Source organism: Xenopus tropicalis, chromosome 1 (genome assembly GCF_000004195.4).
Source record: "Xenopus tropicalis strain Nigerian chromosome 1, UCB_Xtro_10.0, whole genome shotgun sequence".
Taxonomy (NCBI): Eukaryota; Metazoa; Chordata; class Amphibia; order Anura; family Pipidae; genus Xenopus; species Xenopus tropicalis.
The window spans coordinates 155,885,626-155,912,895 of NC_030677.2; the positions used below are offsets into that span (position 1 = coordinate 155,885,626).

A 27,270-nucleotide genomic window follows, 5' to 3' on the forward strand; every position below is an offset into this window, starting at 1 on the left:
CTTCTATATGTGAAAGCAATTTTTTATACAGCTTTATATGTCACTCTGTCTATACTGATTGAGGAAATCTTTATTACATCATGAAAATGCAATATGATCACAGAAAAGGACTAGATGATATATCTTATTATTTACATACATTCTGAATTTTGTGTGAAAGTTTTTAAACTCTGCTTAGATTAAGAAAATGCAGCTAAAGAAAATGTATTAAAAGTATGTCTTAATAGACATTTGTTGAATGTATGCTTGAATAGAAACATTATCATAGTTTATTCACCTCAATACTAGTAGAGTGCTACCTTTACAGTAATAAGCATCTCATCAACAGCGATAACATTTGTTTTGTAAAATGCATTAATGGCAACAATTTTAAATAGCTACAAATGTTTTATGTAAAATACTTTCACATCTTCCAGTAACTGTGAATAACATGCTCCAGAAATGATTCAAATGTCTAAGAATGGTCTCCTGTTATGCAGAAAGTGTGTTCAGGAAAACCCTTCTGAAGAAATGAATCAGGGTGATTTTATTACCACAGATTACAAAAAACCCTCCAAACACAAAAACATTTGTTTCCAGTGTGTCATGCCTCCTGTACTAGAACTTTATGAAGGAAATAACACAATTGTATGCCATAAGATGCAGTCCCTTAGGCTAAGCGGCTAGGGTGCCCAGCATGTTCCCTTATTCTGTTGAGGAATTAGCAGCAGATTTCAGAACAGCATTTAGTTGCTGGGAGTGCAAGGGGACAGGCCAGATGGTTAAACCACTCTTGATATCCCCACTGATGTGTTTGGAAGACTCAGAGAAATTAGCTGTACTTTCAAAGCACATTACAGAATGTGCAGATAGACCTATAGTTAAACCTATAGATTCACATGGTAAAGGATTCACCTGCAACTGTCTCGGCTAGTTAGGTGTTAGTATTATGCCACATATGCTTCATTTATTACAGTAATTCATAAAGAAATACTATACCAAGACATATGAAGATGCAACAGAAATACTGATGTGTTACATTCAGATCAAAAGCTATTTACAAATAATTTGGCCAGTAGCATACACCCTAGACTGGTGCAAAAAAGAACAATACACGGGAGCACTTACCGCTCAAGCCCAGGTGTGCTACTCCTGGACCCGTTCCCAGATGGTCCCAACAACAGAAATTTTAAAGAAAATAGTAGCGGAGCACCACAGAGGTAAAAATAAAAATCAGTCTTTATTCCATCATCAGTAAAAAGCACGTGTGTGCTTTTTACCGATGATGGAATAAAGACTGATTTTTATTTTTACCCCTGTGGTGCTCCGCTACTATTTTCTGTGAAACCCTAGACTGGTGGACAGAGATCAGGTAGGCTTTATATGTGGTGGACAAGTTCGAAGAAGCCAGCAAATTTTAATGAAGCTGTCAGTGCCAACACTCTAGCAGCCCTCATAATCCTTGGAACTTCTGCTTGCCCATACAAGGGATCAAAGGTATCTGATATTTAAAAATAGCTTTATAAACCAGGGAAGCAACCACTTACAATAACCCAACCAATGGCTTATGGTCCCTAGTGCAAAATGTATCATATTATCCCCCTTGCATTGCCCACAAACCTTCATGCCTGGGCTGCATCCCATAACCAAAGCAGCTTTTATCATAGTACTGCTGCTGTGCCTCTCAAAGAGTCCCACTGGGGGTGGAATACAGTCATATCTCCACCATTAGTTCCATCAGTCTCCACCTAAAACCTGGCCAGCAGCAAGCCAGAGCACTCGATTGTTAAAAAAAAATGAGATCAGGAACTAACATGTTTTTTCATCAATTGGCTGCCCAACCACTGATGTTCAAAGGTAAGTAAATATGCCCCTTAGTAAATGCTACATACATTTAAAGATGGGCAGCACAAGTTTAACAAGACACTCTTCTATATATTAGTGCTTATCCAAATGTTAAATTGAAACCGTACCTAAGAATGTGATCTTGCTTTCCAATAAGAGGCATTTTATTAAAATATCTAACCCTGGGTTTATCCCTCCAGGGATTCTAGTCATTAGGCATACAGATTTTGCTTAACTAAAAATAGAGTGCTGTTGGATTTCCAGATAATAATGCCATTGTTCTGATGAATGTTTATGTGATTTCCTTAGCTACAATAATTTGTGACCTTATCATCTGTGTTATCAAAATAAACCTGTTCTTGTCAAGATAACACTTCACAGCAGAGCATATGCTGGGAACTGGTAGAATTACAATCTTGTTCTACAGAACACAGTGCTTTTATAGGAACTGACACTTATTACACTTTCCAAATGTCACAGCCAAAGCACAGCAAATTGTTTCTAGATCAACCCAAAGTCATATCATGCTCGCAATAAACTCATAACTCCCTGCCCAATCAGTATGGCCTTTCAAGTGGATGGGCCAAGTATAAAAATTCATCTTTCGTGTAAGAAAAGGCTTTGACTATTGGAATTTTCCTCTCTCAGAGGTGGAAATGCATACAAGTACACAGATGGTCAGGCTGTAAAGTTCAGCTCTGTGAAACTGTCCAAAAAATTTTTGATATATTTGGCCACCTTTCTGTAAAACGCAGGAAGTGACATATTTTTAGCCAATACAAATGAAGCTAGGTTCATTATCACAAATAAAATGTTATGTAAAGGCATAAACACTTAAACATCAAAATAATCTGACATACAATATGTACATAAATACAGTATTTACTTGACCTCCTTTGTGAACAGGCAGCTCCTCTAATATCTATATCCCACTTTTAATGTTTGCAGCTTGATGGAAAGCCCTGTAACAGGTGTACCAGACTTTACCCATATCAGATATATCCAATATCAGATATATCAGACCTACCAGTAGATCATCATTATAGGAGTTAACACCGAAAACATTTGGTCTCAGGCTCACAAAGAGACTCTAAATTAGATATTCCAGCAGAAGGCTTTGGAAAGGTGTCACACTTACTGTCATATAGGACTTTTTCAAGCCAGACCATTTGGGCAAGGAAGCTGGGACAATTGGTTTCTTTGATCTATGGATCAAAGAAAGAAACCGTGAACCTTGATCTGAAGGGGGAGCAGTTGAAAAATACATTGGTTTATAGGAAAGGATTCATATTTCCTCTGCTATAAGGTTCATATTCTCATAAATCACATACTAGTTATGAGGAGTTGCATTCTTCCTAATGATTCCAAACAGGGCCAGCCTATACCCACAAGTTAGGAGGGATACTTTCTGGGGGACTGGAACAAGAGACACCCCTAATGTTTGATATAATTCTGACAGCCCACATATGTATATAAACACATGCCCCTATTTTCTTTATAATATTGGGTACTGGTAAATACCAATATTATATTACATTACCGGATACTGGCCTGAAATCAACAGCCACCAACAAAGAGTAATCAATGGCACTCCTACCTCATGCATAACGTAATGAGGGAGAATGTCCCAGCAGGCCAGAAAACCACCACCAGTTTTTTTATTGGTTAAAAACTGGTGGTGGTCTGAGTTACAATTCAGCTTCTGAGGAAGTGGCATGCTAGCCACGAAACGCGTCAAGCTGTATGGGTGAGAACACTCTTCTATGTTTTTCATGTTTTTAATGATATGGAAATAAATACATGTTTTTACTAAACTATTGCCCGGCGCTCCGCTTCTACTTCTACTTTTTCCCTAATTAGGATTTGGAATGGTTAAATGTTGCGTGTGGCAAAAATTTTAACACTTCCATGTTTATGTGGCGGCATTAACCCTTCCAAATCCTAATTAGCATATGCTAATTCGGTTCGGCAGAATCCGAACCCTGCCGAATCCTGGATTCGGTGCATCCCTAATTTAATATGTATGTATATATGTATTTAATATGTATTTTTATTTGTATGTCTTCTTTGTAACTAGTGGCGAGAAAATCTATGAAAACATTTGCAGAAAGATTTGCAAAATGCATTGAATTCAATATGTGACTTTTTTATGCGTGATATTTATTACGAGCAACTTTTTTTACTAACTTTTTTTTTACTAATTTTTCTTACTCCGAATGCATTAGAGTCAATGAGCTTTTTTTTGTGTCTACTTTTTTTTATCTTGCCCGCATTTTTGTCTTGGTGACTTTTTTTGTGGCAAATTTTTGCTTCAGGTTTGTGGAAAAAATCGCTGATGGCGAAATGCGGAATTTAGCCATGCCTGGTGAAAAAAAATTGATCATCACTATTTGTAACATCTTTTTTTTGTAATAGTATTAAATCTAAAATTTCATAAGTTTTGTATTAGCCTGTATGAAAGCTTATGCCTAAATGTATAACTTAATCATACTACCTAATGATAGATGGTGGCAGTGAGTAGATTTTCTGGGTATTGGTATGTTTTGGGGCGTCTGTTGTTAGTCATAACCTACACCCTAAAGATAAAAGAACATTCCAAGCAACTCCATAAAAAGGTGGCTAAAAACATAAGGCAGGGATACATGATACTGTAAAAAATTACAGAATCCCTTGGAGTATGGTTATATCAATTTTCAGAAATGGAAAAGTGAGTAAATGTGCAAAGTAAATTGTGAGGTAGGCCACCAAGAGATCGAAGACAACTATGAAGGCATTACAAGCCTCAGCAAGTGACACTGAAGTTGCTATACATAGAGCAATTGTTACCAGGGTGCTTTACCAGTCATAGCTTTATGGGTGAGCGGCAAAAAGAAAACACTGTTGACTAAAACTCACATGACATTTCACCTACAGTTTGCCAGAAGGCAAGTGTGGAGCTCTCAAGTCAGCTGGAAAATGATTCTATGCTCGGATGACCTTTTTGGCCATCATCATAAAACACCATTCCCACCGTGAAGCATCATGCTGTGGGATACCTCTCTGCAGTCTTGAGAGAGTAAAGGATATAACTAATGAAGGTAAACACTGTGAAATCCCAGAATAAAACCTGATGCATGCTGCAAGTACCTTGAAAAATTTGTGTTCCAGTGAGGCAATGACCCAAGCATAAAGCCAAAACAACATAAGAATTGCTTAAAAATAACAATGTTATTGGCCAGGTTCAGGTCCGTGTCTGCAATGAAAAAGGATCTCCACTCAAGAAACCCTTGCAACCTGACAGTTTTGTAAAAAGGAATATGGGGAAATTACAATATCCAGATGTGCAGAGCAGATAAGAGAATTGTCCACATTGACTCAAGGGCTGTAATTGCTGCTCACTACTAATCACTGACTTGGAGGGAGGGGGGTGTATACTTATGCAATCAGTTATTTTTAGTTTCTTTGCATTGTAGTTAATGTAAATTTGTGGAGATCTTTTTTTTTTCCTTTTGATAGATTCTATAATTTACAACAATATATATATATATATATATATATATATTTCAATCCTTGGAGTGTCTGCCAAAAATAATTGTATTGCGGGGTGCCCAGCCAAATTAAGTGTATACAAAAATTATTTCAGGACTGGCACACCCTATGTAAAAAATCCCAACTTTATTGCAAACAGATTGCACAGAGTTAGTCCACATTCTGTGCAATGCATTCACAATAAAGTTGTGACTTTTTTACATAGGGTGCGCCAGTTGTAAAAATAATTTTTGTATATATACATATAAACACACACAAACATAACAGGAATGACCCTTAATAACTAACATTTTTTAATTTTGCCACTATGATCTTTTCTTGAAAATTTTTCCCCACACTGAACAGCCAAACACCTACAAAACTGTAATATTTTCAAGAACATCAGCCAGTAGTAATAGGGTTAATTATGAACTTTTAATGCATCAAGTTACTCGGATCTGCCAGGTGTGACATTCTGCCTTGGCTTTTTGCCACTGTGTGTTGTTGGAAAATGATTACTTGTTCACTTAAGCTACAAGTAGGGCATTTCAGCAGACTTTATAAGAATTGCAATTAAGTGATAAACCATGTCACATTCTTACTAAAAACACACTACTATTATTTAGATAATACAGCACTACATATTTGTATACTTCTTAAATCCTCAGTTCAGTTGACTTTGAATACTATTTTTAATTGTAAGATACACTTCAAATATATTTTACAGGTATAAAGTTGGAGGTGACAACAGGGTTTTATAATTTTATTTGATTTTTTATTTTACCCCACTGTAGATATATATATATATATATATATATATATATATATATATATATATATATATATATATAAATAAAACTTTTAACCCTTTGCCCACCGCAACATTCATTTTCATCTCGTAACTACCATGCTGGTACTTTCAAGTCAGTGCCATTTATTTGATGTTGTCCGGCATTTAACTGCACAAATGCTTATTTAGGAAGAAGTAAGGCAATCAAGACAATCAAAACACTGGCATCTGCTTAAAGCCACTTTCTATGCATTTGTCTATGGCAGACAGTTTGGCCAGAAGGCAGCTAGTGCATACGAATACTAACTTCAGGGTTCTTGTTACTGCTTAATAAAGGCAATGAGATTCCAATTAACTAGTGTGGCTAGTCATAGAATATTTACAGTGTTAAGTATTATTATTATGATGTAAGCACTAACATATTCCACAGCACTATACAATAAAATAGGTGTATACACTGAACAAACAAAATTACATACAAACACAACCCATAACTACATGAAGTAAAGAGGGCCCTGCCCAAAAGAGCTGACATTCTAAAAGAAGAAGGACTTAAGAAACAATGTTATCTTTAATATATAAAGATAGACCTAGTTGGCAAGAAGTATAAAATGTGTAACAGCTGCTGATATTACATACATATTAATTTCCTAAGCTTGTTAAATGGTTTAATGTGTAATGTATACAATGCACATATTTAACCCTGACATAAATGAAAACGTTAAATATGTTCAAAGGAACAATCACTGAACAAATGTAATAAAATAATATCTAATAGTGAATCTACACACTGTAGATAGTATAACATATGTGATACTAAACAAGAATGCTCATTATAGACAATTTACTGTAATGACAGCACATTAGGAGATTCTGGCTAGGAGTTCATTCACCCTTATATGACAATGACTGTTATAACCAGCATTTAATTTTCCTACATATGATTCCCCATTATGTGTAAAGAAATGATAAATTAGCACTGGCAGGAAAATAAGAAACAAAGACTGGAAGTGTACATGCAAATAAAACTGATATATGCTTTCTAAAGTATCACTTATGTTGTTGCCTTTATTTATGTTGTGCGTCACAAGCCTATTTTACAGCAAAACATATTGCGGCCTGTTATGTAAATCAAGAAGAAAACCAGTCTGGATGTTTAACATAAGTGGCAAATGATACATGCAAAGAATTCCAAAGGTGCCAATCAAAAACAAACAGACACTGTTTATGGACACAGTTTGGGAGGAAAAAAAATTCAATGAGACTGCAGAAACTGCAAGAGCACTAATAAGCATTCTGAAGTTCAATGTGTAGAGCAGAAACCATACAGCATTTACAAAGGACAGCTAACAATTACCTACTATTATACAGTAGTTGTAGATAAAAAAAACAGTGTGTGTATTAGAGGCAAATGTTTGTGCAATGTTGCAATTTTAAAACAGCCTGTTTTGTTGTTGTGTTTTTAATAGCATACAGCTCAAATATGTATTTTTTGTATATGTAAAGTACAGTATTTGTAACTTGGGGAAAAAAATGGCTGGATTACAAAGTGCAAATCACTGTCCCTTGTTCAATAAGGACAGCAGAGTTGAAAACCGCTACTTGATGCATCCAGAGGAAACATGTTCAGGGTAATGAAAGTTTCATAAAGGATGAATAGATAGCATCTGAGTGGAAGAACTGTGTTAAAATTATAGGTTAAAGAGAAAAGGTGTAACATGAAAAAGGTCAGCAACTGCCAAACATAATAATCATGGGACCAAACATTCCAACCAAAACAGTATAAGAGCTTTACAAAGTCAAAATCTACAATACAGTGGCTACTGCAGAACAGATTATAATAGAAAGCAAAGGAAAAATTAGTGTAATGCATACAAGAGCCAGACAGCTGATGATTGGAAAGGTGTTATTGGCAATAATATAAGCCTTAAAGGACCAGTAACACCAAAAAGTGAAAAGATTTTTTCATTTTGTAAGAACTTACAAAGAAACAATTACTTGGCAACAAATGACCTATTTTATATGAGAGAGATATTTATTATATAGACCAATAAAGAGCCATTAATGGCATCTGGACCACTTATCTTCCTGTGTAAAGGTGAACATACCCAGGCTAATAAAAGCTGCCAATTTGGTCATTTTGGATCAAGTCAGTAGCTTACTGGCCCATGTATGGAGATCTCCAACAAGCCTGCCATTATGATATCTGGCCAAAAATCAGGCAGATTTTGATTTGGCAGGTTTAAAAATCCTGTCAAGGTGAGGACTGCATCATTGACGGCCTTCATTTGCTGTCACTGTTAATCGACTGGTTGGTTGTCCTGTGGGCTAATCAATCAGATCAGCCGATATCACCCACCTCAAAGTGCAGAATTAGGGTAAGGTCACATGGGCGTATTAGCAGCCTGCAGACTGTTCACTTTTTCACATATATCTTGACAAATACACAATCTGTACTAACTTACAACACTATATAGTTTCTACTACTTCTATATCAGATTTTGGACTCCCTATAGGGAATGATTCAGAAGGCTGCAATTTAGTACATGGATATTGGATGTTTGTTGAAGATCACGTTTAAGCACCACACATTGATTTAACTGGTGTTCAGATAAGTGCAGGCTGACAACACACACCCGGAAGCATTGAATCTGCCTGGGTACAGGCACATGCAGTGATATTCGCCGACAAATGGCAAGTTTTGCGTTAGTTGGCAGATATCGGCTGCATGTTAGCACAGACTAACAATATGCCCATATGACCTTACCCTTAGATTACCAGTGCACAGAAAATAACTAATTTTATCTTTGAACTGGCTAATAAATTAATAATCTACATTGCAAAAACTATACTTGGAGTAGTACCAATTTCCTTGTTTAGTTCAAGAAATAAAAAAAACATAGATTTATTTTTTTTAGATAAAAACAATCTAACTATGTTCAGCACATTTCAAATGAACTGAACTTATGTTGAAAAGGGGGTATCCTGCACCTTTAAGTACAAGCTCTGCAATTTAATTTCATAGTAGAACAAAATTAAGATCTTTTTTTCTAGAGTTATTGTTCACCTAGACAGAACTGTATATATGTTGCTTTAGCTTCTGTGTCTCGCAGCTGTAACTACATATGGGTCTATAATATCAACAATATTTTATATCACATACAAAACTACATTTCAGGGAGTAAAGCTGGACATACAGGCACCTATGGTGGCCCAACAATTACAACCAGCATTCATGTTCATATTGATGGGTTCATAAATCGTTTAATCTGATGCACCATTTCTGTAGCATTATGGTGTTGGTCAAGATCACATGGGTCTGTGCAGAGATGGGTGAAAGGGCTTTAGCACACAAGACATGGTTGCATACATGAAAAGGAGACAATGAGCTGTTAATTTGTTTAATTTAAACAATAACACTGAAATAAGTTCAGGCCCTGGGTCTTTAAAATCAGACATGACTGGTCACCTTTGCTTGATGAAATTCATCACTTCTTTTATGACACTTTCCTTCATTAAGCAGCACACACATAACCAGATGTTACTGAACCATGATTTCCTATTACACAACATCTGGAGGGCTACAGGTTGCCAATTCACATTAGAGATGTCATTATCAGCCAAGAAGTACAGATCCACTATATGTCAACCCAAAAACATGGTATTACAATTACATAAAATTAAGTTAACATACAACTGGGAAAAGAACAGCTAGGCTAGGGGTAGGCAGGAGATGTACCTGCCTGGCATCCACCCATCGTTGTCTCTCCTGCCTACCCGTAGTTCCAGCCCTGGTCACGGGAGAAAACTAACAGCAAGAGACAAGACAAAAAGTACTAAACCAGTCATTAGTTTTCGAACCATGGGAATATTTTATTAGAATAATTCCACAGGCACTGAAAATCAAAATACATAACTGCTTTAAAACTACCAATTGGTATATAACACAGACACTGAGAGGTGTCCCACCTATACAATTGGACAAGCCCATGTAAATGGGACTTATCTAAGAGCCAAAAGGAATTTCTTCCCAGAATCCTGTTATGACATTTGCATACGTATGAGGCGGTCTCCTCAACCCTTTTAGCTTGTTTGTGTATCCCCACTCCTGGCTCTACCTAAGCTGATCAGAAAACCCTTCACTACACTGATGAGCCCCAAGAAGGGCAAAACCGGTCTGTAGTTGGGAATCTGATCAGCTATTATCCTGGCTTTTGCATTGAAAACCCAGTGGGTCAGCATTAGTCTATAGGATAAACCCATGTAAATGGGACAAGCCCATGTAAATGGGACTTATCTAAGAGCCTAAAGGAATTTCTTCCCAGAATCCTGTTATGACCTATACAATTAGAGACAGAAAGAGGAGTTAACCCCAGATAACCTCTGAAGGAGTTAATAATAATAATAAAAAAAACTCACTAGAGACCACATATATAAGATTATATCTACAATGTAAATATGTCTTGCTATTGTTTTTTTTCTTCTTTTCTGTTTATTAGTTTATATAAAAATATGCTTTTTATTTCAACATACAATTATACCTTAGCAGTGCATTCAATTATTCAAGATTTACATGACAAAAATAGCTGCTTTTTAATAACATGTGGATCTTCCCCAGCCATATAGATACCATAAAACCAGACAACTGAACTAATACATAATGATAATACGCTAATGGTCTTGGAACTTGTATGGAATAATCTATTTGAAATATTTTATGCACTGTACAATAATTGATAGAATAATAATTATTTAAAAAAAAAAGTACTAAACCATGAAAATGCCTTTCAGATATATCTCAATTCCCAGTTTGACACCAATGACCTTATAATAAAAAACACAGCACTAGTTTTACATGTTGTATTATCCAGAATGCGGTTTCTTGATACAAAGTCTTTATTTGGAATGCATGTCTAAAGTCTACTTAAAAATATCTTTAAAAAAGGTTGTTTTGCCATCAACAGGGATTTATGCTGCATTAGATAACATCAAGTACAGGGCAAAAAGAGAAAAACAAATCAGTCATATATTGAGAACAGTCTAATAAAACAAGGCACAGTTGGAAAACCTGTATTGCTGGTTTTGGATCTTTATGGATAACAGATTTTCAAATCTGCATTAAGATATTCTCCATTATTTCCTGAAAACCTGTATACTTTAAAAACCATATACTGGACAACATATAAAAAAATCTTCATAAGCTATATGCATACTGATGGGTTAGGTAAAAAGCAGTCACAATGCAGTATAACTCAGAATAGATCCATCGAACAATGGAGGTTAAAGGTAAACTTTAACTGTAAGGTACTAAATACTTTCTTATAAGACTTACTTCAGGAGTAGCTCCCATCAGTCCTATTTTCTTGAAGTAACAATCAGTTGAAAACTAACAGTACTTACTTTTACATAGACTACCCCCTTTGTGTGGGCCTATTTTTGATGGTCACTATCATCATAAAAAAGGTTTCTATATATGCATATTGTAATAATAAATACATTTTACTTTTTTAGTTAATTTGCCTGTCTGTACTTTCACTTAAAATAGGCTGAAGTGATATTAGTGGTTCTAGATGACTTTAGGCTGATGTCAAATTACACTATTTCACTGCCAGCAAAACACCTAAAACTGCATGTTCCACACTCTATGGAGCATAATGGAAACTATCTGTAACCACTGGTACAGGCAGTGTTTGGATGATTGAAAAGTAAGCATTTTTTGACTAAATGATTTGTATGAGCCTGAACAGGTGGTTTCCATTATACATCATACAGGTTGGACTTTTCACTATTCCCACATGTAATGATAGCATAATGCTGATCATAAATTTAAAGTTCCACTCATTTAAAGGGATCACCAAAAGAGCAGATCTTAGTCCAATTTGGTCACTGACGCACAGGGCCAAATCGTGGATTGTACTGTGGGCCTACTGGCACTGTATCAAAACGCTGATGCGGTTCTAGCCTGATAGAATTCAAGTCAAACTTCTATCCTCCATTTTCACCTTACACATAACAGCAACATGCTGATGCTTAGCTCTAGTCTGTTGGGAAACAAAACAGCCAAGCTTCTTGTAGAGAGCTATGCAAGCAAAGACCTTTGGCTCACGAACACCAAAGTCTATCTATTCACAGGCTTGACCGGGTGGGAGGAGCAGAACACAATCTTTATTGTGAGCAGAATGATATGGGATAAAGTCCAAGAGCTGATGTTACATGTGATTTCAGTCCTGCACCAATTCGGACATAAACACTTGAGATATGAGCTACCTATATGAAAAAACTGTTTAAGCTACAAACAGCATTGTACTTTGTGTTTGTAGCATAATTTTATTGCAGAGTTTGAAATAAATTTCATTCAAGTCATGTTATTGACTATTATCCCTGGAAAATAAATAGCTACGCTGCTTCAAATCAGAAACAAAGGCCAGATTGTCACCGAACTACTGCATAACAGTGTTCCCCTTCTACTAACCAAAAGTATGCTTACTGCTGTTGCTTGTAACATCAAATTAGCTTTGCATAGCAGCAGGACACTGTCTCTGCCCTAGCTAAAGCACTACAACAACTTGTTTTTTTATATTGGATGACCGTTTTTAGCAGTTACACCTTCTATCTAGTGCAGGGATCCTTAAACTATTTGTTGAGATTCAATTACAAGTAAGTCACCTAAAAAAACAAAAATATGGCCCCGCCAAAATGACCTAATTTGCCATTTAAATGGTGTCACTGGCGGCAAGTCCCACAAATTCTGAGCTGTTGACCTATCACACATCAGATAAGTCAAAAGTTGGAATGATAAAAAGAGAATTTATGCAAGTATGCGTCTTACAGTCAATAGGCTTGTGTCACACTTTTGTAACTTATTTTCTTCTTTTAAAAGTATCAATTTGTGGTTGTATTTTAAATAATTACCACCCGAGCTACTAGCCCAAAACATCTCAAGTGTTTTTCTTGCCATTCTCCTTTCCTGTTTTTAACTTCTGAATTGAGCACCTGACATTTTGGTCTATTGCAAAGTGTACTGAATTAGCTTTGAATTAACTGATTGTTTATCTCACTTCAGCCAATAACTACCAAAATGAGTTGTGAGGCCCTGCTGTTTCTTTTGCCAGCTGCCTCTGCAATGCCTCCTTTTACAAGTGACTGTAGAGCACCCATTTACTTGACACTGAAATGTAATATCAAGTCTGGCAAATACAGCCTTCATCTGCAATCTTGTCAAACAGAAAAGCTATTGTATAATTACCTGAAACCCAGTTCTGACCTAAGGTAACAAGCCAGAAAAATAAAATAACATGTACTACAAGAATATTTCATATGGTTATAACAGTATAAGTTTATGGCTTCCATATAGTGAAACATGAATCTGCAAAAACCTATTTAGCCCAAAGCTTAGGTAGTAAAGTGTTAAGCAATACTACATCTGTGAGTGGGTCTTGGCTAAACAATAGATTTGCCACATTAGTGCCACCTAGAACACTATACTTATTCTGCAGAAAACTTTACCTGAGTAAACAGTCCTAGAAGCTCCCTCCTTTGTTTAAGATAGCAGCTGCCATTTTAGCTTGGCATCAGTAGCTTAATGCTGTAGCTCTAGCAACTGGCAATTCAAATCACACATTCTGATGGGAGGGGGAGGGGGAGAGAGGAGAGAGCTGCGCAGGCTTGTGCCCCAAACCTGAAGGAGCCCTAAAGGAGAGGAATTCTGATACTGAAGAACATTTTACACAAAAGAAGACAAGAAATCCTGTGTTTCTTTTGATAGAGGACTCAGTGCAGCTTTTCTGTGAGTGGTTATGGCTGTATTTACATAGACCTTTCTGATAAAGCTTACATAGTTTTTACCTTTCTTTCTCCTTTATCTATGGAACATGCAAGACATTTGTTGAACTGGAGTGCTGGCTATAGGAAAGCGGATTACTAAAACAATGTTGCAATAGTACAGGTATGGGAACTGTCATCCAGAATGCTTGGGACCTGGGGTTTTTCCGTAATTTGGATCACTATACTTTGTCTACTAAAGAATAATTTAAAGATTAATTTAGCCCAATAGGACTGTTCTGCCTTCAATAAGAAATCATAATAGCTTAGTTGGGATTAAGCACAAGGCACTGTTTTATTATTAAAGAGAAAAAAAGGAAATCTTTTTTAAAAATGTGAATTATTTGATTAGAATTGAGTCTATGTGAAATGGCCTTCCTGTAATTTGGAGCTTTCTGGATAACAGGTTTCCAGATATTGTATCCCATACCAGTATGTAAAAAAAAAAGGGATTGGATGGAATTGTAAGGAATGTCAGAAACTGGAATCTACAAGTTGGGAGTAGTAATTTGAATGGTTTTATTTTCTTTTTATGATGTAGGAAGTTTGATTTGATACAGTGCCACATTAAATTTTGTTTTTTAAACTGAGGTCTGTGTGATGCTGTTTGTATATGGATATAAAACTGGAGACAGAGATACTATAGGGGTGTATTTATTAATATTGGAGACAAACATCACCAGTGATGTTGCCCATAGCAACCAATCAGCAATTAAATTTGAACGGTCACCTAAAAGTTAGAAAACAAAAGAAAAGATCTGATTGGTTGCTATTGGCACCATTACTGGTGATGTTTGTCTTCAATGTTAAAGGGGATGTTCACTTTTTGCAAAGCCCTACCAGAGTGGTAGGACTTTGTTAAATAAGATTTATCCATTATAATGGATTTATAAAGGGTGTGCTTTAAGGAAAAGCAAATATTCAGATCGCAATGGGAAAATAGAGAGCAAAGAGCTACTGTGCGTGTGTCAGCTCTTATGTTTTGTCACAGATTGGCCAGGTTGGTTGATGCAGCTAACAGAAGTCAGCGTGCATGCACAAAACCCTTTTCCATGGTTTGTTTCCATGGTGTGTAATTATATGCTGCGGGTTGCTGTGCTATCCATAGGGAAAGAGGAAGGAAGGTTATGTCATAATATAATTCTTTCACATATGAATGAAGGGTGATATCCCTACAGTAAGCACCAACCATTTGGTTTTTGCTGTGCTACCACCATTAGTGTGGGTATGGTCTTAAACTGGCTTCCATTATCGGTCCTCCACCAGAAAAATACAGGCCCTCGATAACACAGAAGCTGGACAACACTGCTTTATGGTAATAAAGGTGTCACGGGGACTTTAAAGGGTCATAAAGAGTGAGTGAGAGTGGCCTACAGAGTGGCTATTGAGCCCTCAGCCTTAGGCTAATGTCATACCGTAATTTTCTCTACTGGCAGATTTTGGTGCAAAAGCACAAAATGCATTTTATGCACTATGTATGCATTTTAGCACTATAACTTTTTTGTGTTCCCTAACAGGCTGATCTTAAACTTGTCAGTGAACACACACAGAAGCTACTTAGGGCAACAGATGCTGGTGTATATATGCTAGTGGAGAAAATGACTGTTTGCCATCAGCCTTAAAGGGACAGTAACACCAAAAAATGAACGTGTATAAAAGCAATTACTATATAATGTAATGCTGCCCTGTACTGGTACAACTGGTGTGTTTTCCTTAGAAAGACTACTATAGTTTATATAATAAAGCTTCTGTGTAGCCACGGGGGCAGCCATTTACAGGAGAAAAGGCACAGGTTACTTAGCAGATAACAGATAAAACCCCATTATATTCTACAAAGCTTATCTGTTATCTGCTATGTGCCTGTGCCTTTTCTCCTTTTCCCCAGCTTCAATGGCTGCCCCCGTGTTGACATAGCAGCTCATTTATATAAACTATAGTAGCGTTTCTGTTGCAAACTTACCAGTTTTACCAGCACAGGGCAACTGTACATTATATTTGAATTACTTTAAAACACTTTCATTTTTTGGTGTTACTGTTCCTTTAACATCAACAGGGACTGAGAAAGTGGAAAAAAAAGTTGTGTCCTGCCTGCAGAAAACAATGCACTGGCCTAGGGTAGGAGGTAAGCAGTAGTAGCCACTGGGGGGGGGGGGGGGGGGGGGGCTGAGGCCTTTAATACTTATTATGTACAATTTTTTATTTTGTACAAAACTAATTGCCAAATATTTTATTCACTGTTTTTCTAAACTGTATATTTTACAAATGAAATAAATCCCCCCCCCCCCCACACTCTTGTTTCCCAGTAGAAGCTCAGTAAGGCAGGACCACAAGTAATAAAACTGTTACAATTAGATACACTTGTTAGGATTTCCATATTGGCATTTTCTAGCAACTACTGTATCGAAATGTAACAGTTTTGTAACAAACTTTAAATAAGGGAGAATGGTGAGTAGGGTCTACTGAAAATATTTACTATAGTTAAAGGAGAATGCAAGTCAAAATTTAAAAAGCATACTGCCCAATAGTCCTCCTATTGTTTAGTAAAAACGCCACACTTTTGGCTCACCTAATCAAATATTTACTCAGTCACACTCACATTTTCTAGAACAGACAGCCATCTCTAAAAAGGTATTCTCCCTTCCTTTCCCTCCTTGCTTCATACTGCACATGTGTTTGATTCCCTCGCCCCCACTCCCCTCTGCCAGATCCGCTTCTGATTGGCTGGTGGGCATGTGTAGCTCAGAACAGGAGACAGGATCAAGTTACACACATGCTCAGAGAATAGGAAGGCTGCCGCTGGCAGCCTGCAGGAAGGACAGAGAGATTTCAGCGATGTCACTGTAGTCTTCACACTGCTGTAGGCTGCCAGCACCATATCTCAGAGAAGCAAGCAGGGATCTGGGAATTTAGATATGCAGTAAGTACTTAAAAATAATGTCTTTAGACTTACTTTTAATTTATATTAACCTTTCATTGTCCTTTAAAGCCATAAGAACTTGCAGAACAAACACAATGGAGTGGGCTTTCTCAAGTCTCTGTTCATTGCCAAATAAATGTCTTCTTAGAATAGTTATTACCTTTATAGGAGGATTCCTGTTGTATGCTAGACTTAAAAATTAAGAATGTTCTCTCTTGGCAGTAAGAAATTTATTGACCAATGGATGGATACTTTTCATAAAAAAACTGCAGAAAATGACTTAGATTTAGCTTCTTCTGTCCCAAAATCTTTTCTGGCTATCTGTGCCAATGCATAGCAATGAAACCTTTCTTTACTTCCTGTATAGCAGTCCATTTCTTGAGCTGCTCCCCACTAGGAGCATACATGTAAGGTTCATTGCACACAAGGCATACTGTGCGCTGGCAGTTTTCAGTCGGCATAAAAACCTGATATTGCAGTCTTTTATTTGCATTAGTAAAATATGGCTGTCACCTGAGTTCCATTCATACATAGGGTACATGGTTATGTATAGGTGTTTCTCAATGTCCCTTGCATACCATGAGCAATCAGACCAATGGGGCAGGGAAAACACCAGTAAAGGAACACCTAAATATATTTTAATGTCTGAGGTACTCTGTTGATAAACTTGCTCAGTCCATATGGCTGGAAAGTGATTTAAGTCCCTGTAATCAAAGCAAATGTGAATGGGTAGTTTATCAACATGAATAAGTAGGCATGGATCATGTTGTGCAAACAGAGATAACTATTTGTGGTACAGATACAATTTGGCGAGAGAAGCGGATTCCATTTTACAGAAAAGGTTCATGGCAACTTTCTATAAAACATGTTTAAAAGATTATTTTTTTACTACTTGCAAATACCTTGACACAAAACAAATGAAAAGAATAAAGCATCAACATATACAGAGTAAAAATTATATTTTAACAGAACTTTACTCAACTGTACTAAAGTTAAGTGCAAAAAGGATGCAAATTGTCACGTATTTTACCTACATAGCAATTTTAATTGTCGTTATTATTATCCACAATGTAGCATTTGTTACAACTCACACCCACGTTGCATTCATTTGTGTTGATGGGGTGTAAATATTATGATCATGCCACATATCCTGCCTAAACTGTCATTAGGCAGGTGTTATTCCATCACTGCCTTGCATCTATGCATTCTGTACTCTGCACCTTCTTCAGCAGAATGGAAGCAACTGCCATTTTTGGTGCAAGAAGTAAAAATAAGGGGTACTGACACAAGTGCCTTTGTGCACTTTACACTTTAGTTAGTAAATGAGCCTAAGGGGTAGATTAATCAAAGAATTAAGAGCTTAATACATACACCTCACCCATGTTCTATTTATTCCAATGGGATTTTTAGAAGCATATTTATCAATGGGTGAAAGTTGGAGCTCACCAGTTGATAATATGCGAATTAAAATTCCATAGGAATGACTAAAAAGTGGGTGAATTTTTATGTATTAGGCTCTATACTCACATTTTCATAAATCTGCCTCTTAATGTTTATAACAACAATTCTGTAATTTAAATGATAAAGTTGATAGCGCTATTTGCGCTATTTGCCTCCTTACTTATCTCTCACAATATATGTTGTAAATACACAAGAGCCATTAATATCCTTAAAATGATATTCTTATAAATGGTACCTAGTTATACTATAACCAGTGCTTCGTGGTGTAATTTGTGTTACATAACTCACTAAATGTATATTATAAAAAGTATCTACCCTCTTTTGTAATATATGAGGATATTAGAAGTCACCATGTAGTTCCACGACCTGTATAAAACAGTCAGTCTATAGCTTCATGCTTTTATATAGATTTGGAACTTTTCTGTGACTTATATTACCTTTAAATTTTACAATATTATTTCCCATATAGAAAATATCAAGATGTATGAAGCCACATGTAACAAGGATGCAAAATCCAGGTTTCCCCTGGATTCCTGTAGCAAGCTTATCTCCTGTAACTTTTTTGTCTGGACACCCTTTGTATTTAGCACTCGAGTGAGTACACTACCTGTAATTCCACTAAATCTACTGGAAACTATAGATTTACACAGTCTAAATATAGTTATGTTGTTTATGGCAGTTATTAACCTAAGGTAAATTCTGCTTTAGAATACTTTTATACCAATGCAGGCCTGTCTAGATGGTGACCAACAATCTTGATGTGTCTCTGCAAGGGATATTTTTTGTTTGCTGTACATAAACTGTATGGCATTCTTTTTTTTTTTTATTCCATAATTTTAATATAATCCAGCACCCTAAGATGTTGTCTGACCCAGATGGGCAGTGCTGTTCTAATGCCTGTTGTACTGGTTTGTGACTAGAGATGAGCAAAGAACTTGTGATTCATTTTGCACAGACGTTTCGTTTGGCAACCTCCCCTCACACACTGCCAGCATGTCTAGCAACAAGCTGAGCAGCATTCTGCATAATGACTATGTTAGAAAATAAATAATTGGGTGCTGTGAATAGACACTGACAGTGGTCGCTAACAAACTCACTGGTGCCTGCTTGATGGCTGAAAATAAGGACGCCTGCCCTAAACGACTCAGTCATGTGCTATAAAAAATGAGCGCAACCCCTAAAACACCTTTACGTATGAAGCACAGTTTTGGTTGAACTGATGGGTGACAAGGGACAGACAACACCTGCTTTTTGACACAACCTGGAATATGTATTGCACTACTCGGTCAGCTATTGAAGGAGCTTTCCAAGACTTGTACCTACGGCATTCGCTGCCTGCAATGTATATAATGCTTTCACAAGCAGACCTACAAATTGCAAATAGCTTCCAAAACAAAAAATTTAGAAATTGTGGGCCACCCTTGCTTTGTTCACACATAAAACGTGTGACTTGAGAGGAACCCTGAAGCCACAGTAGATATTACAGGGTTGGCAAATTTATACCTATTTGGCATTTATTTTGACAAACCAAGCACTTATCATGCTTTTTTTTTTCTCTGCTCCCCAGTCCAACTCCCAGACGCCGAGCAGAAATACATACTGGCACAGACAAATAACCCTGAAGAGCAGGTGGCTTTGAAGAGATGGACTGTGGTTACTTTGTGATAATTATCTATTTCACTGCTTACCCAAGCAAATTTTTCTAATGAGTCCTAGGGCTCATTTTAATGCAAAGGTCATCTCACTTCATTTGAGTATATCAGAATTAGGGCAGTTGCATATAAGGAGACTGCCAGCATTTTGAAATGGCAATTGCCCCTCCAATGACTTGTAGAGAAATCACTTGGACCTGAAAAAATCACTAACAAATCTGGTGATTATTGCTTGCCCATTGTTAAAAAGATACTGACAGAAGAAATTAATCCTATTTTTACATCTGTCATTACACTGTCTTTGAATGCTATTTATATTTTCACCATAAAAGTATTTGCCCTATGCTTTTGCATTACCTGTCTGATCCCCCATGTTCCTGTATTAGGGGGCTGCCATATTTGTGCAGCAGGAGGCCGTTATCATTAGAAGATATAATAGACAGGTTGAAAAGGGACTGTCAGATTGGCAAAAGAGTCAGATTTAGGAACTTCAAGTAACAATTACTTACAAATGCAGCAAGTAACAATTACTTACAAATCAGCAACAAACCATCAATATGACCTATAGGTAACATGTTATGTACATTATTACTTTGAAGAGTAGTTTTCTAGTGTCAGTATCACGTTAAACCTTTATTGGTGTATTTTAATAAATTAATATTATTAGTATATTCAAAGGAATTACCCTGATACAGTAAGTTACATTATTAGCTGTTGTGAAAGGGGAAAACGTGCACTGACCGAGCTTTTGACACTAACGCCTTCAATTAAATATTGCAAAGCACAAGAACCTATGTTAGGATTGTAGAACACATACAGAAGATGAAATATTGCATTCACCTCAGGCTAACAGTTTGGCCTCCTACCAATGGCACTGCATACATCCTTTGTTCACCACTTACATGTATAGCCCAGGGCACATGCATTAGCCTAAAATGCACTATTAATGCACAAACTGGCAGTGCTGTTGGGGTGGGGGGTAATAATGAAGACAGCTCTTTGTTAAAGAGTAGGATAGTGGTGATTTTATGGGGTTCCATATTGTGAATACACCGTCTCACCTGTCATGTGCATCTTGTCTGTGATGTGGGTAAAATAACAGGCACACTTTAAATAAAGGTTTCAGTTGTACTTTATATTCCATGTCAGTTAAATATATTAAATCCTAGTGGAAACTTTTCACTGACAATTAATGCAGGTTAAAAAAAAATCATGAGCCGTTTGACCACACAAACATTACTGATCCATTAGTCTGGTCAGTACTTTTTAGACCAGAGCATATAATTGCAATCAGCCAAAATGATAAAGAAACAACGTTCAACTTGGCTAAACACCTAAACTGGCCAACCATCTTAAGTTGCTGCCACAAGATGATTACATTACAAGAGACTCAGGCACCTTGGCATTCTCATGTCACTGGCAAGTATGGATGCACTGCAGACACTGACAAATAGTTCTAGACATTTGGGGGATTCCTTTCAACATTTAAGCATGGCATCAAAGTCTTTCATCTGGCCTTTGCTGTAGGAAGTTGTATGAACAGGAAGAATCTATAAAAGTGACTAAAATGTTCCTTTCTCCTATACTGTCACCTGCAGACAAAACACTTGCTTTGTAAAGATCATTTTTCTTTAAACAACATTTCATTTCTATCAGGTACATCAGCCAATAGCAAGGACCTGCCCGACAGATGAAAAATATCAGGCGTGCACTAAATTTAAATTATAGCTGGGAGACAGAGAGAATGTTTATGTGTTTATAGAAAAAATATGATTAGGCGCTTCCCTGGTCACCCCCAAGCTGGGGGAACACAGCCTCTTCTATTGGCACAGTATAAATAGCACAAAGCACTACAATAAAATATGAACTTGAGCTATTTGGTGGCTTATGCCATTTTGTGCTATTAACTCTTTCAAGTGTCATTTCTTAAAAAACACAGCCTGGCATGAGTAAACCTGGCCTGATCATATACTTTATATCCATATACAAATGTGCACACACTATACACAGACTTTTGCAAATCTGGGTCTGTGACACACAAAGATTCTAACTAAAGGATTTCCTCATCAGGCTGAACATTCCTGTTGCTCTTCCCTTGGACCACAGATACCCAACTGCGGCCTTTCTGCTATTACTGTAGTGTAAGTCCTAGTACCCCCCGATATATAGAGGCAGTGTGGGGTTGTGGAAGTTGTATCCAGCCAATGGCCGGAGGGACGCATACTGGATGTCCCTATGCCATGCCCGCACAGCATACACAGGCGCCCAGAGGAGCGCTGACAGTATATACGGTAATCCCCGGTGCGCTGCTCCCTGTGATCTGTGCTTCCACTCTCTGCACTACGTATTCTCTGGGATGTATTCATATAAGTAAACATATGTGTGTTATTAATAATTATGCCCCCTCCCCCAGCCAGAAGCTACAAGACCGAGTCTCGCCCACTCTCGTCACCTTCTCACTCTCGCCCGCCAGGCTCTAGCAACTAGGAGGAAACGGAGCTCGAACGACAGACATAAAATCGGTTACTTAACTGCACGGCGACGGATCCGGGCGGTCTCTATGGGGACGGGCTGACAGGAAAGCACGGAAAGGATACCTCCGCTAGGCGTCGGGCTGATTCATATCACTCCGCTGCACCAGCCTTAGAAAGAAGTTCCAAACCCAAGCAGTTCGCTTGAGAGCCAAGGGGATCCCACACGAAAGGCTTCGTCACCTTCTGATAAGTGGAAATACGTGATTTCTACCGGAGAGAAAAAGTGTCATGCGGAAAGTCCGGAACGAGAGACGCAAACTTGGACTGCTGGTGTAAGCAAGGGCATAAGTGACAGTGACATGATGAAAGGATGAGGCAGGCACCGGTGGCAAGGGAAAGCGAGAAAACGGGGAGTCCCCGAGCAAATCAGGTTAATAAGCACATATGGTCTGCTACTAGCAATAGTGACTAAGGGGGAATAACTTGTACTTGCACAGTCCCGAGGGGAACCTGAGACAAGAAAGTGATATAAAAGTGCATGTGTAAGAGCAGATAATTATTAGTATAGTCCAGTGTGCCCAGCGCAAGTGAGGAGTACATCCTACCGAGCAGATCATGAGTGAGTGAGGAGTACATTCTAGTGAGCAGATCTTGAGTGAGTGAGGAGTACATTCTAGGGAGCAGATCTTGAGTGAGTGAGGAGTACATTCTAGTGAGCAGATCTTGAGTGAGGAGTACATTCTAGGGAGCAGATCTTGAGTGAGTGAGGAGTACATCCTACTGAGCAGATCTTGAGTGAGTGAGGAGTACATTCTAGTGAGCAGATCTTGAGTGAGTGAGGAGTACATTCTAGGGAGCAGATCTTGAGTGAGTGAGGAGTACATTCTACTGAGCAGATCTTGAGTGAGTGAGGAGTACATCCTACTGAGCAGATCTTGAGTGAGTGAGGAGTACATTCTAGTGAGCATATCTTGAGTGGGTGAGGAGTACATTATACTGAGCAGATCTTGAGTGAGTGAGGAGTACATTGTAGGGAGCAGATCTTGAGTGAGTAAGGAGTACATTCTACTGAGCAGATCTTGAGTGAGTGAGGAGTACATTCTAGCGAGCAGATCTTGAGTGAGTGAGGAGTACATTGTAGGGAGCAGATCTTGAGTGAGTGAGGAGTACATTCTACTGAGCAGATCTTGAGTGAGTGAGGAGTACATTCTACTGAGCAGATCTTGAGTGAGTGAGGAGTACATTATACTGAGCAGATCTTGAGTGAGTGAGGAGTACATTGTAGGGAGCAGATCTTGAGTGAGTGAGGAGTACATTATACTGAGCAGATCTTGAGTGAGTGAGGAGTACATTCTAGGGAGCAGATCTTGAGTGAGTGAGGAGTACATTATGCTGAGCAGATCTTGAGTGAGTGAGGAGTACATTATACTGAGCAGATCTTGAGTGAGTGAGGAGTACATTCTAGTGAGCAGATCTTGAGTGAGTGAGGAGTACATTCTACTGAGCAGATCTTGAGTGAGTGAGGAGTACATTCTAGTGAGCAGATCTTGAGTGAGTGAGGAGTACATTCTAGTGAGCAGATCTTGAGTGAGTGAGGAGTACATTCTACTGAGCAGATCTTGAGTGAGATTTTAGTGAACTGTGTGAATGGAGAGGAAAGTCCATCCCAGTGTGCAAAACATGAACCATCAAGGGGGAATACACTGAATGAACAATGAGGGAAAGTACATCGCTGTTGAAAGAGTGAAAGTGAGCAATGAAGGGGAAGTACATCTCATATAAATTAACAGAAGGCATGTCTCATGTAAGTGAACAGGGAAAACACATGCATGCACACAGATTATATATTAGATTAACAACAATTGAACACTTCTCAGTGTGCATACCCGTGCAGAGAATTAAGGTATTCCCCCGATATACAGAGCAGAAGCATAAATGAGAAAGACGCTGTCTAGTACCCAAAGTACATAACAGAGCAAGGGATAAAGCATATCCATAACAGGATACATGTGAGTATGGAGTGAAACAACCTATCAGAGAGTGTAAGCAAGGGAATCTAGACCTCATATGTGACCCAAGTAAGGCAGAACTATTATTAAGTGCACACAGTTTACATGGTAGAAAAGAGACATCTTCCAGTTAAATTTCACAGGCATGCACTTGAGAATGGACAAATAAATGTCCATAAAAGTGACATTAAGACAAATTTAGTTTTAAACTGCAGCCATATTTTAAGCCACCCTATGCCATAATGATTTTTCTTAGTTTAACTCCATCTTTCTGAAACTGACATTATTAAGGCCAGCAAAATGAAGTTAACCTAAAAAAACACTTCAACATGGCTTGAGTTGTACTCCAGATTTGTGTAAATTTGGTAAGTGGCATTCATGAAACATGTTAAGGCTTTTGTGAATTGGCATTTTTGACTCCAATTTTTATTCTGGTTAGTACATTTGTTACTCCAATTTCATTTTAAGCCACTTTTGTTAATTTATCAATGGTGGATTGGACAGGGCCATGGCAAATCAAAAAAAGTAGTGTAGATCGATCATCCAGACCCATCCCAACCTACAGTAAAATCTGGATGTTCTGTGCAAACCTAATATGCTAGGGTTATTTCTCATCTAGATCTATGGTTAAGCTAGATATGTTTAGGCCATAGCATATTAGGAGTTCAGTTTGAGAGCAGCTGAAGAGCCTAGAAAATTTCTTTCCTCATTGGTTTCTAAATACATTGCCTGTTTATTTTTTAACAAGAAGTATATAAGGGCCACTTTTGCAAATCAACATGTAAGTAGCCATTTAAAGTATATTGCTACCTTTTTTTGCCATGTCAGGTCTTTTACTGCCTGGCCAAAGGGCAATGTCAGGATGGCAGTCTAACTTGAAAGAATGTGGTGGACTTAAAAGAATCATAGAAGTTATGTAGAAGTACAATATCACCAGAAAAAAGGCAGCCACCTGAACATTTCATCTCAATGTGCAGGAAACATTATATTCAGCCAGAGATGGAACAGCTTGCAAAGGATAAAAACATAAATGAATACAGATCATAATGAAGGGATGATTAGATACATTGCAATATCTGAGAAATGGTCGTGAAAAGGATAGAAAATAGAGCAGGGTATTCAGAGTGATTCTGGCCTCTGTCATTAAAGTGTTTATATTCTCCATCCTGCAGACTGTCAGTGATTGTTAATACCTCATCTCTGTGATTACATTGCTTCATAATATAACCCTTGGTGGATTTGCCTCTCCAGCTGCCTTGTTACTGAGACTGGGAAATGCAGGACGTGGTGCTTCAGTGCTGTTCAAGAGACTGACAGTTGTGTGAATTACAATATATTCTCCATTCTTTGATTTTAGAGTTACCAGTATGTTTGTATGGAATTATTCATGTGTGTATGTGCTTTTTTAAAAAATGTTCTCCTTGTTTAATTGGTATGGAGCACTAAAGATTTCAGCATTAGAGATTGCCTTGTAATAAGTGTGTTGGGAGGGACAAGAAAGAAATCCTTGCCCAAACAATAGATTTAGTTATACGTTTTTATTTTTTTCTTTGTATCTTTGAGCTATTTTAGCTGTTCTATATTTCCTTAGTTCATTTTAATGCATGAGCTTGCATTTTTGGTATTGACTAAACTGATATTGTCTCAGACTTATTCCTAATGCCTTCCTTTTTACTTCCTGTAGCTTTTCCTAACAAGTAGATAACAGGGCCTAGGGGTTGTCAGGTGATGCCACTGGACACTCAGAATCTTGAAAATGTATTTCTACAGGCAAATTTTCCTAACAAGTTTTGCAGTATACTTATGCTCTTTAATGCATGGGGTGAAATAAAGAGGGACATCTCTCTAAAATGCCAAGTCCAGTTGGATCTGAATACCACAGCACTTTCTTTATCACAATACTTGGCATTAATATTTTTTAAAGTAATCCAATTGGTGTTAATAATAGCCCATGTAGCCAATTAATTTTACAGGTTAGGAACTTGAACTAGGGTAGAAACTCTGTGCTAGTGCCCTGAATTGTGATGCGTACTTGCAGAAAAGCAAGTATTTTGTGGACAGGACTTGAACATGTAGTTATGGATGGAGGTTGGTGGATCAGTAGGTTGCTCTCAAAATTAGTGAATTTTACTCCTTTTCCTGTTTTTTTTTTGTCCCCGACATATGGCAAAGACAGCATAGGGCAGGCAGAGTATGGCAAACACAGGCAGCATAGTGCAGGCAGAGTACAGAACATACAGGCAGCGTAGGGCAGGCGGAGTATGGCACACACAGGCAGCATAGGGCAGGCAAAGTATGGCACACACAGGCAGCATAGGGCAGACAGTGTATGGCACACACAGGCAACATAGGGCAAGAAGAGTATGGCACACACAGGCAGGGTAGAGCAGGGCAGACAGAGTATGGCACGCACATGCAGCATAGGGCAAGCAATGTAGGGCACACACAGGCTGCATAGATCTGAGGTGTGAACAATGGAGGGGCTTGCAGATGTGAACAATGCATGGCCTTACAGAAGTAAAAAATGCAAGGTCTTTAAGTTGTCAACAATGCAAGGGCTTACAGCCTGAATCTAAGGTGTGAACAATGCAGGGGGGCCGACATACAGTATTCTTAAACATTGTCTCAATGTAACATATTGCAAGCAGCTATACAGTGGAGGAAATAATTATTTGACCCCTCACTGATTTTGTAAGTTTGTCCAATGACAAAGAAATGAAAAGTCTCAGAACAGTATCATTTCAATGGTAGGTTTATTTTAACAGTGGCAGATAGCACATCAAAAGGAAAATCGAAAAAATAACTTTAAATAAAA

At 37.8% G+C, this 27,270-nt stretch overlaps 1 protein-coding gene across 12 annotated transcripts in view; it reads right to left on the minus strand.

Moving 5' to 3' along the window:
- fbrsl1 (fibrosin-like 1) overlaps positions 1-22,618 on the minus strand; it is a 281,206-nt gene extending 258,588 nt beyond the window's left edge. For 4 of the 12 annotated variants that reach the window (XM_004910563.4, XM_004910564.4, XM_012969337.3 and 1 more), the window contains exon 1: positions 22,505-22,618. The gene's annotated coding sequence lies outside the window, so the exon portion shown is untranslated. The remainder of the gene's footprint in view (positions 1-22,504) is intronic. The other 8 variants (XM_004910567.4, XM_004910561.4, XM_004910569.4 and 5 more) reach the window with 5 other exon arrangements.
- Between the last annotated feature and the right edge of the window lie 4,652 nt (positions 22,619-27,270).